At 56.8% G+C, this 12,857-nt stretch overlaps 1 protein-coding gene across 7 annotated transcripts in view; it reads left to right on the forward strand.

Annotated features, from left to right (window-relative positions):
* Nucleotides 1–12,857, forward strand: part of GSE1 (Gse1 coiled-coil protein) — a 378,777-nt gene that overhangs the window by 144,098 nt on the left and 221,822 nt on the right. Inside the window, exon 1 of one of the 7 annotated variants that reach the window (XM_029608058.1) lies at nucleotides 12,167–12,406. The exons of the other annotated variants lie outside the window; for them this stretch is intronic. The gene's annotated coding sequence lies outside the window, so the exon portion shown is untranslated. Of the gene's footprint in view, nucleotides 1–12,166; nucleotides 12,407–12,857 lie in introns of those variants that run through there. 7 annotated transcript variants of the gene reach the window in all.

Below are 12,857 nucleotides of genomic sequence, written 5' to 3' on the forward strand. Positions count from 1 at the left end.
GATGGGGGTGAAATATTAACATGCATGGACCGGGAGAGGGACCTTGGGGTGACAGTGTCTGATGATCTGAAGACGATGAGGGAATGTGACAAGGCGATAGCTAAAGCCAGGAGAATGCTGGGCTGCACAGAGAGAGGAATAACCCGAAGGAAAAAGGAGGTGATAATCCCCCTGTACAGGTCCTTGGTGAGGCTTTACCTGGAGTACTGTGTTCAGTTCTGGAGCCTGTATCTCAAACAGGATAGAGACAGGATAGAGGAGATCCAGAGAAGGAGGACTGAAATGGTGAGGGGTCTGTATCGGAAGACCTATGAGGAGAGACTGAAGGATGTGAATATGTACCCCCTGGAGGAGAGGAGGTGCAGGGGAGACAGGATACAGAGCTTCAGATACCTGAAAGGTTCTAATGATGCACGAACTTCAAACCTTTTCCACTGGAAAGGAAACAGTAGAGCTAGGGGGACACGAAATGAAACTCCAGGGGGAAATTTCTTCACAGTGAGGGTGGAAAAAGGGCATGGGGTAAACACCGCAGAGGTTGGAAATGATGAAGAGGGTGCGTGGAGGTGAGCTGCACGGAGCCGCAGTTGCTACCAGTAAGGAACTTGCTGGGCACGTTTGCTCTTTATCTGCTGTCGTGCCGTACACGAACCGCAGTGGAGCGGTTTCTTCCGCAGGCCCCGCTCAGCGTAACGTCACAGGCTGCGGAGGGCAGCCGCCCTGCCCTCCCCCCTAACTCTGAAGCCAGTCCGGGGATGGCCGTGTTTTTCCCCCGCTGGTGCTTTCCACCAGGGAAAGCTTGGGGGCTCTTGCATTTAGTTTACGCTGTGGCTCTGCCTTCACCTGAGTGAGGGGGGGGGGGCGACCTCCTCCACGCTCATGGCTAAAGCCGGGAGAAGGGCTCGGACCCTCGGGCCGGCCGGCCTTCAGCAGGGGGCACCATCCTGAAACCTGTCTTGGAAACGCTCTGGACTGTGTTTCTGAGAACTTCTGGTTTTAATTCGCCTTTTCTTCGATGGCTTCCTAGGATAGCAGGAGGGGAGAGGGGCCAGCGCTCCGTTTCCAAATCGGCGATAGGCACTTAATTGCCACTTTCTGCGTGTGCTGTGCCTTTGCTCGGCGGGGGTTGTGGCATGAATAGACCCTTTGTTGATTTTTCTTGGCCCAGGGAGGTTAAAATCTTTCATAATTTGCAGTAAACTCCCCAGCCTGACTCTCGCATTCTGGGACGTGCAGGGGCTGGAGCTGCAGCCAGGCCCGAAGTGGCCGGCAGGAGGAAGCCAGCTCCGTCCTGAAGCCCCCGAGGGCCGCGAGGGCATGTGGGGCTCTTCCGGGGAATCTTTAGGCCGGGAAGCAGGAATTCCTCTTGCCTTGAATGTTGCTCCTGCAGGAGCGTTCGCTGTGGCTGCCGCCGTGCCAGCTCCTCCTGATGAATAGACGGAGGCAGAGCTGGGGAGTCCGTCGGCTGGGTGAGTTACAGTCCGGCGCGGGCCCGGTGGGGGGGAGTAGGTTGTGCCGGCTGGGGAGGGATGCGCGTTGCATGCTGGCTTTGATTTCCTTCTTTTTAATCGTCTGGAAACCATCACGTGTTCTGGGTTTGTCAGGGGGGGTGGGAGACCGGAGAGCAGCAGAGAGCAAGAGCCCTAGTTTTGGGGTAATTCCGGACTCCGGCGCTCTGGGCCCCTGCTTGTGCTGCCTGGGCCTGAATCCAGCTCGGATGTCTGTACCCTTTCTTTCTTTTTTTTTTTTTTTTAGAGGAAGAGACAGAGGGAGAGGGGGCAGGTCACGGTTTTCTTGCTGGTAAATGTTTCTTTAAGCAGATCCGTGACGGGATGGGGGGAAGAGACTTGGCAATGCCCCCTTCTCCGGAGGCAGCCCTTGAAAGCAGGGTTTGGGGTGGTTTTGGTGGCCTGGCTCTGCAAGCCGGGGTCAGGAGGTCAGAGCTCGGTGCTGTAGGAGAGAGGGCGTGGGTTCGGGCTGCTCTAGGGACCTTGGCTGTGTGGTGCGGCTGGGTTTCCAGCTGGTTTTGGGTCCTGGAGCTGGCAGGGAGGGTCGGCTTAGGGTCTGTGCCTCCGTGGCCCGGGGACAGTTCTGTGTTGGGCAGTGCAGCAGGCCCGGCTCGAGGGCTCTTGGAAGTGTGAGGATCATGCATTGAGCACCTAAGTCCTGCTGCCGCCGCTGACACATTGGACTGGAGCAGGCTTTTGAGTGTGGGGGGTTTTTTTTTTGTTTTACAGTAGTAGCTGCAGCGCTGCAATTGCCTGCATCCTGGTCCCTTGCTGGTCTCCCCACGGCGTAGGATATATGTGGATATTTAATCTGAAACGTTTGTACAGTTGAGGAAGGTCAGGGCATCCTGGAGAAGGTGCCGGGGGACTGCCTTGGAAGCCCTGCGGGGCTCGCAGTCCTCCTGATTCCTGCTCGGGCTCTAGCCGAGGGGGACCAGGGACTGATCAGACGCAGCCCTTGACGTAGCCCAAGCCCTGGGAATTTTTTAAAGGTTTTTTTGCAGGCTGCTAGCCCGGGTCTTGATGGGTCTGCGACAGAAAGTGCAGCGTCTCCGCCGGGAAACCCTTTTGTGGCTCAGCGCGGGTAGACGGGGGGGGAGGCAAAGGCTAGCCGAGGCCTGCCCTGTTCCTGGGCGCTCTCATTCCTGTGCTGGCGACAGGCGCTGCGTTTAAGCTAAGGCCACACTGCTCCCTGCCTCATCGGAGCAGTGTGGCCCCTTAGGCCCGGCCTGTGCTCGTCGGCTGGAGCGCCCCGCCATACTTGGCTCCCACACAAGTATTCTGCTGCCTCTTCTTTTTCTTTTCTTTTCTCCTTCTCTGGCAGGTTGCGTCACTCTGTCCACTCTCCTCGGGCAGCCATTCCGCATGCTGCTTTCGTCTTCTGGCTGCAGAGATTTCTGTTCATGATCTGAGCGTCGAAATCCTGTAGGATCAGGATTTTGGGGAATAGTCTCTCTCTCTCTCTCTCTGTTAATTTAAAGAAGAAGAGGTAAAAGTGGCTTTAGTACCCTCCCTCCCGTCAGCTGCAGGCATGTATGAGTGCCGTGTGCTGCTCGGGCGCTGTGAGGCGCTGCAAGGTGCCGGGGAAAGCTCCCAGCTCAGGGCCTGGCTTGCATGTGTAGCCTTCTGGGACAGGGAATGGGCACGTCAGGAAATCGCAAGCCGGTTCCTTGGGCCAAGCCCCCTCACCAGCCTGGCCTTTGAAGCAAGAGGCTGAGCTGGACCCTGCTTTAAAACTGCTTCATGCCCTGCAAAAGGTCACTGTCCAGCCAGCCTTCTCCCCCAGGGCCGCAGAGCCCCCAAACCCTTCTGCGCCTGTGGAGAGAGGCCCAGGCTGTCCCCTTTTACACAGGAGCATGCCTCGATCAAGGAAGAGCTGCATTAAGCACTTTCAACTCGCTTAAGGACAAAGGCCATGGCTTTCTGGATTTGCATTCGCTGAATCAACTGAACGAGAGCCGGGCAGGTTGTCATCCCGACTGAATCATGCAAATGAGTTTGTCTGATCCAGGCCCTAATTATGGGTCCTAGCTGTCTTTTTCACACATTTAATCTTCTCTATTAGGCAGGGACAGAGAGCAGGAGGGGGGAGGGCCCTGGAGTGCCTCAGAAGTTGGTACCTGTGCACGTCTGCCTGACCCATCTGAGGCCTGGTTGAGTTAGGCTGCTGCATAGGTTGCACTGTACCTGGCCCCATCAGTAGGCTGAGAGCCAGAATTCACCTAGGCAGGGGCTGATTTCCCCCTTCAAACAGCTGTGGCGCAGACCCTTCTGGAAAAGCGGCGTGGGATTAAATAGTAGGGACGGGAAGGTTCGTAGTGTTGTCAGACCTGGAAGCAGACACTGAAGCCATGAAATGTCTCAGAGAGAGGCGCAGGCCCGGATTTGGGCATGGGCTGCGACTTCGGGGGCAAGATTTTGAGGGCGTCGTATACTCTGACCATGGCACGTTGTCTTCCCCCCCACCTCCCCCCTCACCCTCCAATTTCTGGTCCCGCCTAAGGGCGCCAAAATCTTGTCCATCCAGGACCTTCAATGGGGTCCTGTTCCTGGCTCATGGAGATAAGCAGTAAATAAAGGCCTGAGGTGCTAGTCAGCAAGACCTGTTCACTTTGCTTTGACCAATTTCTTTTTATGTGGGGGCTGATGGGAACCCTTAAGCTTAGAGATTAAGGATTCAGAAAACTGACAGTCGGAGAGATGTGTGTGTGTGTGTGTGTGTGTGAGAGAGAGAGAGATGTGTGTGTGTGTGTGTGTGTGTGTGAGAGAGAGAGAGAGATGTGTGTGTGTGTGTGTGTATGAGAGAGAGATGTGTGTGTGTCCGTCCCTTCTTTTTATGTCTGTAAGATGAATAAGCAGCCTCCTCCCCAGCAGGGCTGCCGCTGCGCTCCCTGCTCCTGGTGCTGGCTGTTATAGCCGCTGTCGTTCTGGGGGAGATGTGTGGGCTTTCTGACTCTGTGTGTGTGTGTGTGTGTGTGTGTGTGTGTGAGAGAGAGAGAGAGAGAGATGGCTGCAGGGCAGAGGGAATTACGGTGGAGACAGTGGCTTGGGCTGCCTGCCCAGATTCCTGCTGTGTCTCCGATGGGGGTGTGAGGAGGTTATGATATGACATGCAGGCCCGGGAGAAGCAGGATGCTTTATTGCTTTCCGACATCCTGGGGCCCCCAGACAGCCCTCTGCTTTTCTCCCCCCCCCCCCCCCCTTCTCTGTTCACTTTGGAGAGCTGCACGGTTTCCTCCCCCCTTCTCCTTATGGTCAGCCACTTTTCTTTTTTTTTTTTTTTTTTGGGTGGCTTTCTCTCAGCTCCTGTAAAGTGCCGAGCCGGCTGCAGCGTGCTCTGCCCTTGGTGCCATCACCAAAGCCACGACCACGACACCTTCCTAGTCCAACCCTCGCCTGAAACTGGGAGGATTCTGACGCCACCATTGAGAGAAAAGGGGTAGCGCACTTGCCCCCGGGGTCCTTCCTGGCCCTGCCCCAGCACAGAGCCCCTGCCCCCTCCCCCGTCTCTGCGGCGGGAGCACCGTTCCAGAGCGGCCGCACGCTGTTTTCTCTTTCCTTGCATGTTGACGGGGGCCTCCAGCCTCTGAGACGCCTCTGCACAGACCCTCCTGCTCCTCTTGGCACAGGAGTAGAGAAGACGATCACTAAAGAATTCACTGGTTTCCCAAAACTTGAACGTGTTCCCCCCCCCCCCCCCCCCATATCACGTCCTCTCTTGCTGGTTAGCCTTGGCACGCTTCACGGGCCCTACACCTTGGAAGGTCTCCTGGGGGAGGGGGGCGTCTGCGCCGGGTTGTGCTCGCTCAGCGGGAGCCGTCAGTTCCTGTAACGTGATCTGGGGGGGGGGGGGCTCTGGTCGCACTTGGTAGCAGAGCATAGAAGCCACAATTATAAGGTGGAGGCCCCCTGGCAGAGGAGGTTCCTGCTGTCCGTCCACACCTAGGCCCGAAGAAGTGAAGAGACTTCTAGTTACGTCTGCAGGTTGGACAAGGTTCCCTACTGCTGGGCTGTATTATGGAGTCCGACCCTGCGGCATGTTACAGGCTCATTTCCCTGCTGGGAAGAGCAGACAGTGATCCAAAGGGAAGTCTTGCCTTGTCAGTTTACTAGACTTTTATTTACTTACAGGCCGATACAGTACAGTGCACTCCGGTGGAGCGCACTGTTAGCCCAGGTTTGAATGTGCGTTTGACGCGCTAGCTTTATACAGTAAGGGGTAATGGCGCGTCCAAAACGCGCGTCCAACCCCCCCCCCCCCCGAAACTAATAGCGCCCGCAACATGCAAATGCATATTGATGGCCCTATTAGTTATTTCCGCGCGATCCAGAAAGTAAAATGTGCAGCCAAGCCGCACATTTTACTTTCAGAAATTAACGCCTGCCCAAAGGCAGGCGTTAATTTCTGCCGGCGCCGGGGAAGTGCACAGAAAAGTAGAAAAAACTGCTTTTCTGTACACCCTCCGACTTAATATCATGGGGATATTAAGTTGGAGGTCCCAAAAGTAAAAAAAAATAAATAAAATTTTAAATCGGCCCGCGGCCCTGAAGATAGACGCTTAATTATGCCGGCGTCAGTTTTCCGAACCCGTGGCTGTCAGCAGATTTGAGAACAGACGCCGGCAAAATTGAGCGTCTGATGTCAAACCCGCTGACAGCCGCCGCTCCTGTCAAAAAGCAGGCGCTAGGGACGCGCTGGTGTCCCTAGCGCCTCCTTTTACCGTGGGCCCTAATTTGCATAGGCCACCCTCCTGAATCGCGCGCCCAGGAGAGTGGATGGGCGCTCGCCAGCTCTCCCGCGCGTTTTTCTGTATCGGCCTGTTATTTATTTTGAGAGTATAAATAAACATGCGGCTAAAGGGGAGCCCACTGCTGCAGTGTATTTGGATTTTCAAAAGGCACTGAACAAAGTGCCTCACGTGAGGCCATGGGAATCAGAGGCAGTGTGGTGTTGTGGATTGGCAGCTGGATAAAAGATGGGTAACGGAGGGCAGTAGGCCTGAATTTAGGGATCGCTAACTTGGAGTATGGTGGCTGCCCATGCATGCCTCCTCCCTACCTCTGTGCAACAGAAGCAGCACCGGCAAGCAGATGCAAGATACTGAGCATGGGGACCAGGCGAGGGGTCGCAGGAGGCCCCACACTGAATTTTGTGGCTTTGCTTGCTGCTGCTTCTGTTGTGGGGCTTGCAGCAGTGGTATGGGGTATTGAGGGCAGGAGGGAGGACTTTGCCCCGTGGGGGGTGAGGTGATGAGTGACAGATGTGGACAAACCCCTCCCCCACGTTGCCTATAGGTACTGGCAATTTAAACCTGGCCCTGGAGGCTTGCACTACATGGAGGAAGGTGGTTAGTGGAGTGCTGCAGTGATGGGTAACTAGGCCCTGCGCTGCTCCGCACGCTTGTAAAGCCGCAGGGGAACGGAACAGTGATCACATTTGCAGATGAGAAAAAATTGTTTTGTGATGCAGCCGCCGTGGATTGAGAGGACTGAGCTTTTAAGAGCAATGTAATGCACATGGAAAAGGTACAGAGAAGGGCGACAAAAATGATAATGGGGATGGAGAAAAGCTAAACAGGTTAGGGCTCTTTAGCTTGGAGAAGAGGGGATATGAATGAAATCTATAAAATCATGAGTGGGGTGGAACGGGTAAATAGGGAGCAGTTATTCTCCCTTTCAGACCACACTAGGACTGGGGGCCACTCCATGAAACTGGCAATCGGCAGATTTAAAACAAATCATAGGAAGTGTTTTGTCACTCGGCGCACAATCAGGCTATGGACCCTGCAGCCAGAGGATGAGGTCAAAGCAACCAACATCGATGGTGGGGATTGGATCAGTTCCTGAAGGAAAAGTCCACTACCATTAGCCAGGTGGAGCTGGGAAAGTCCGTGCTTATCCCTGGGGGTGAGATACAAGGATCAGATCAACCACTGGGGACCTGCCGGGTGCTCGTGACCCGGACTGGGCCCTGTGGGAGACAGGATGCTGGACTCCATGGACATCGGCCTGACCCAGCGTGGCACTTTGAATTTTAAGCCCCTTTCCCTCCATCCCCCACTGCCCGCTCCCAGGGTCAGTGGTCAGCAGGCAGTGCAAGTCCAGCAGCTCTGCTTCCAGGGGTGGCTTTCCCTGTGTGGAGGGAGGAAGGGCCGCAATGCTTAAAACCTCATTGAAATGGACTAGAGTGGGAGGATATTTTTTTGTTGTTGTTGCACAGACTCGAGCAGAAGGGCCTGGTTCAGGTCTTGCTGTTTGATGCAGGGCAGTCATGAGATTTTTGGCTAACTTGGGTACAGTTGGCCTGCTTTCTCTCTTGTCCTCCTCTGCTCTCTGAAGCCAGATTTCCAGGGCACTGGCTGCCTGTGGCTTCTGGTGCCATGGGGGGGGGGGGGGGGGGGCAGTGGCGGTGCCTGCTCCCTGCGCTGTGGTCTGTGCGCCGCTGTTAACGCAGCCCCAGCCTCCCCCACCCCCCCCCTGTTCTCGGAAGAGCTAGGCGGCTGTGGTTTGGGGGCTGAAGGCTGGGGAGCTGGACCGCCTCCCAGAAGAGGTGTTTTTTATAGGGATCAGCCGTTCTTCCGAGCCGCTGCCCCCTCAGCCTCCTGCAGGCTGCAGTGTCAGGACCCGAGTCTTCATGCGCTGTGGCTGCATCTCCCGTTAGAAATTCTGAAACTACCCCTCCCCCGTGCCGGGGGGGGGGGGGGCCCCTGAGGAGGTGAGTGATGATTGGGGTGTGCATGCCAACGATTAAGGGCACAGGCCCGTGATCAGAGCACCTGGGTGGGTGCCCGGCGGGAGAAGCACAAAGCTGCAGCAGCAGCAGCTGTTGGGAGTATTGAAGTGAGTGGAGCAGCGCCGCAGGGCATGCATGTTCCTTTAAACCTGCCTGGCGCAGACGTTACAGGAGGATGCTCCGGCTCTCTCAGCACAGGGGAGGAGGAAGACAAAAAAAAAAAAAGGATCAGAGATGAATTTCAGGGTCCGTGGCTCGCTACCCTGACCTTGATCAGGTCCGTGCTGATGCATACGGTGCCCCTGGACTCCTGTTTTGATTATCTTGTACAGTGCTATGTGCATACAGGACCGTGAACAGTGAAATAAATATTAAAGTCTGGATAGCTGCTGGAGCACCCCACAAAGAGGGAAAACCGGCCTGGTCGATGGACATGAGGGCTCAGCCTCAGGGTAGGCCCAATGTGGCTAGAAGTTGGTGCCCCTCGGCTCGCCCTTCGATCTTCATAAGGACAGGGTGAAGGAGCAGCCCCCCTGCCAGCAGCGGTGCCCCCCCCCCCCCCGAAGCCTGGGGCATGACTTAGTGACCTCTCCCTGCCGCAGGGTCCTGCCGGGGCTGACCCCCAGTGTCTCCCGCTGAACTGCATTCTAAATCTTTGGCTCCTTTGCCTGACCTTGGGTTTGGGTTTGGGTTTTTTTCCTTTTTAGTTTAAAATCCATTTACGTAATGAGGAGGGAGAAAGTTGCTGCCTGGAAAGCGGAAGCATTTAAAGTCCAAATCCTCGGGCTGCAGGTGAGGCAGCCTCTGGTCAGCAGAGCTAGCGTCCTGTGCAGGATCAGAGAGATCCTGCTCCCTGCCGCTTGTAGGGCCGGCCCCAGCCACTAGAGGGGGCCCATACGCAGGTTTGGCAGCGTTTTAACGTGGTCGCTGGGAGCAGGTCGGCTAAACCGGTTCCCTGCAGGTGTTGAACAGTAAATCCTGGCAGCAGCAGCAGCATGCTCTCCGACCCTTCCTGCCAGCCCCGGGGCAAGACGTGGCCGGGAGTGGTCGGGAGCCGGCTGAGCCAGTCCTGCCCTTGTGCCTGTTGCATCTTCTGCTTCCAGCTCCTAAGGGAGAGAGGAGGGGGCAGGGCAGCGCAGCTTCCTGCAGGAGGGGAGGTAGAAGCCAGGGCTGCTTCAGCCCATCCCATTGCTGGCTGCACTCCCACGATGGGCGATCCCTGTCCTGGCAGGTGGTCTGGGTAACATGGCCTCCCATCGTGCTGCAGTGGCACCTTGGCACCCGTGCATGGCCACTGCTTGTGAGCTTGGGCGAGTCGCTTTCTCACCCTCTGGTGTCCATTTAGATTGTAAGCTCTTGAGGGAAGGGACTTATCACCAATGTACAGGGCTGCATTCGTCCAGTAGCACTAGTGAATGATAAATAGTGATTGTAGAGTGAGGAGGTTAGGGTTAGTGCTGCAAGGTCAGGATAGCTGACGTTTGCCCTGGCGCAGCTACAGAAGGAAGTTAGCTGGGTGCTGGCAGCCAGCCCTCTGTGCCTGCCCCTGCACATGCAGCCGGGGTACAGCACATGAAGTCCTCCTCGCTGAAGGGCGGTGGGTAGGAAAGGAGGTCACCGTGCAAGCAAAGTATTAGAAAAATATATGCAGAATCCCCTCTGGAAAGGAGAGGCAGCAGTTGGGGCCGTCCGGGCAATGCGCCTTCCAAACACGGCTCCCTGCAGGAAGGCAGGAAAGGGTTAATGCCGCTGCCGCTCCAGGGCTGTTCAGGTGCTTAGAAAGCACTTCCTGTAAGCGGCCAGCAGCTGCCTGTCACCTGCCGCGGCTCCCTGGGCCGCTGCCAGGCTCGGGCATGCACACTCTTGCTAATGGGGGGGGAGCCTTTGTGCCTTGCAGACGGCATCGGGAGTTGCTCTGTGGCCGCCTGACCTCGGCAGGTGCTGGGGGGAGGGGAGGCCGGGGTCAGCCGGGAGTGGCTCACCCTGCTGCCCTCCCAAAGCCTTGCTGCTTCATTAAAATCATCCAGGGGTATCTGCCTGGGGGGGGGGGGGGGGGTGCGAGCACCTTTGCTCTTTGGTTCACATTTCTCTGCATTGTGTGTGAATCCCCCCTGCATAGGAAGACAGGCCTGGAAAGGAAGGGCTTTGGTCTGACCCGTATAATGCAGGCAAGAGTGTGTCCGTCCGTCCGTCCTTGGCACGCAGTGTGTGTGTGTCTGTCCGTCCGTCCGTCCTTGGCACGCAGCAGTCTAATTACAACCCTGCTGTCTCTGCCATAGGCGTTGGAGGGGGGGCAGGGGACTGAGCGGGAGGCCTGGAGTTACCATGATCTGCGTGTGGCAGGGCCCTGGTAGACTTCCCAGATAAGGAGCAGGCACTCACACACTCACACACACTCACACACACTCACACACACTCTCACACTCACACTCACACACACTCTCACACACACACACACTCTCTCACACACACACACACACTCACACTCACACACACTCTCACACACACACACACTCTCTCACACACACACACACTCTCTCACACACACACACACTCACACACTCTCACACACACACACTCTCTCACACACACACACACTCACAATACACCACCAGCTGGACTCCGCGGCATGCGTGCCTGCTTGATATATAGACAGGGGCAGACAGGGTATTCCTGCGCTGGTGTTCTGTTAAATGTTCTTAACACTTTTGAAATAGGAGAAATGTGCCGTCTCCTTTTTACCTTTTTGTTTGTTTTACAGGGGAGAGGTTCTTGCTGGCTCTGTTTTGTTTTTTGTTTTTTTTTACCAGGGGTTTAAAGGCCGCGGGGAGGGGTTAATCGATCTTGTGGTTCACTCTTCAGGAAAGATAGTGGAGATGTGAAATGACCGGAGATTATCCCCGGGGGGGGGGGGGGGGGGGGGGGCGACATCAGTTGCACTCTGATGATTAAAGATGGGCTCTTCTTTGTGATCTGGGGAGAGAGCTACTTGGTGGAGTGGGAGGGCCATTAAATGGTAGGGGGGGGGAGGAGGGAATTTGTGCATATTAGTTAGACCTGTGTGGAGCTTGGGGGGGCCCTCGGATACCGCTGCAGAGCCAGGGAAGCAGGGCCTGCTTGGGCTGCAGGTTTTGGACCTAGGTAGCGTCCTCCCTAAATCCTCTCCCCCCCCCCCTTACAAGGCTTTTGGTGTCTGTTTAGAGTGAGGGGATGTGAAGGAGATGAGCTGTGGGCCGGTGGCGGGGAAGTGCTCCTGGGCAGGCGCAGGCAGTGGCAGAGGAGGCTGGGCTGCCTGCCAGCATTGCAGGCTATGACTACACCTGTTCTCAGCCAGCAGCTCTGTAGGTGTACGGCGCTGTGCAAACACAGGGCACATCTCACACACACACCCCCAGCGCTCTCGGGCGGGCTCTGCCGCTTCAGTTCTTCTCAAACGCTACACGATTTGGGGGCTAAAGGTGCTGCCCCCCAGGGATGCTTTGCTCTGGACTGGAGGGGGGAGGTGATTGGTAGCGCTGCCGGGCTGCCCCTCTCCAGCACACTCCCTGCCTCCTCCACCCAGAGCTCAGGTGCGCTGCCTGCCGCCTCTCCCCTCCCCTCCCAGGCCCAGGCAGGGCTTTCCGCCTCTCCTCCCACGTCTCCTCTCTGCTTCCTACCGCCCCCTCTCTCCAGTGAGTCCCTGCCTCTCTGTTCCCTAACCCGGGGCTTCCTGACAGGCTCGGGGGGGGGGGGGGGGGGAGGACTGCATGAGGATCCAGGCTTTCCAGGGAAACACTCCTGAAGGTACAGAGACTGCTTCATCCCCTTCCTGCACAGTAGGAAAAAAAAAAAAAAGCAGCTTTTTAAAGGTAGGGGGAGGAGAGAGGAGAGCCAAGGCATCTCCCTTCCTCCCTGCAATTAGTGCCCTGGTTATTTGCAGCTCAGCCCTCACCTGAAGCGACCACTCCTTCCTCCCCCGGACCTGCTGGCTCTGGGCCCTGGCTGGGCTGACTGCAGACTTTTCTCTTTCTCTTTCCTGCGTTCCTTCGGCAGGGGGAGAGGCCGGGTGGCGTGCGGGGGGCCTCCTCTCCGCTCCCTCTGCTTTATTGCTGCTTCTCCACCCGGACGGCGCAGCACTCGGGTCTTCCCTCGGCAGCGGCTGAACCTGCACCTGTTAAACCCAGAGGTGAGAAGGGGTTATTTTGGGGGGGGGGGGGGGGGTGATGTTTCTGCTGGGCATGGAAGTGCCAGGCAGGGAGATAAGGAAGCACAATTCCTGCCCCCTCGACTGGCAGCCTGAGAGCTTAGGTAGGAAAGCAGCAGCAGCAGCAGCGGGGCAGGGGGTGTTATAGAGGCAGAAAGGACCCCTTTGAAGCACAGGGATCTCTGACCTTCCCTTTCCTGGCAGGGTGCGGGTCGTCTGCAGCCGCCCTCTCCGGAGCCTGAATGAGGGGCGATGGGGCATGGGAACTCAATAGCGCCCCCTTTTTTTTTTTTTTCCTTTCGCAGCTGCACCGGTGTGGTTTGCACCGGGCAGTGCGGGTGGGGCTGCCGATCCCCGTGTGTGAGGCTGCATCCCCCCCTCACCTCACGCGGTGGCTCGGAGCCCTGGCCTACAGGTGCTGCCGGATGACACA

The sequence above is a fragment of the Rhinatrema bivittatum genome, chromosome 7, assembly GCF_901001135.1.
Source record: "Rhinatrema bivittatum chromosome 7, aRhiBiv1.1, whole genome shotgun sequence".
NCBI lineage: Eukaryota > Metazoa > Chordata > Amphibia > Gymnophiona > Rhinatrematidae > Rhinatrema > Rhinatrema bivittatum.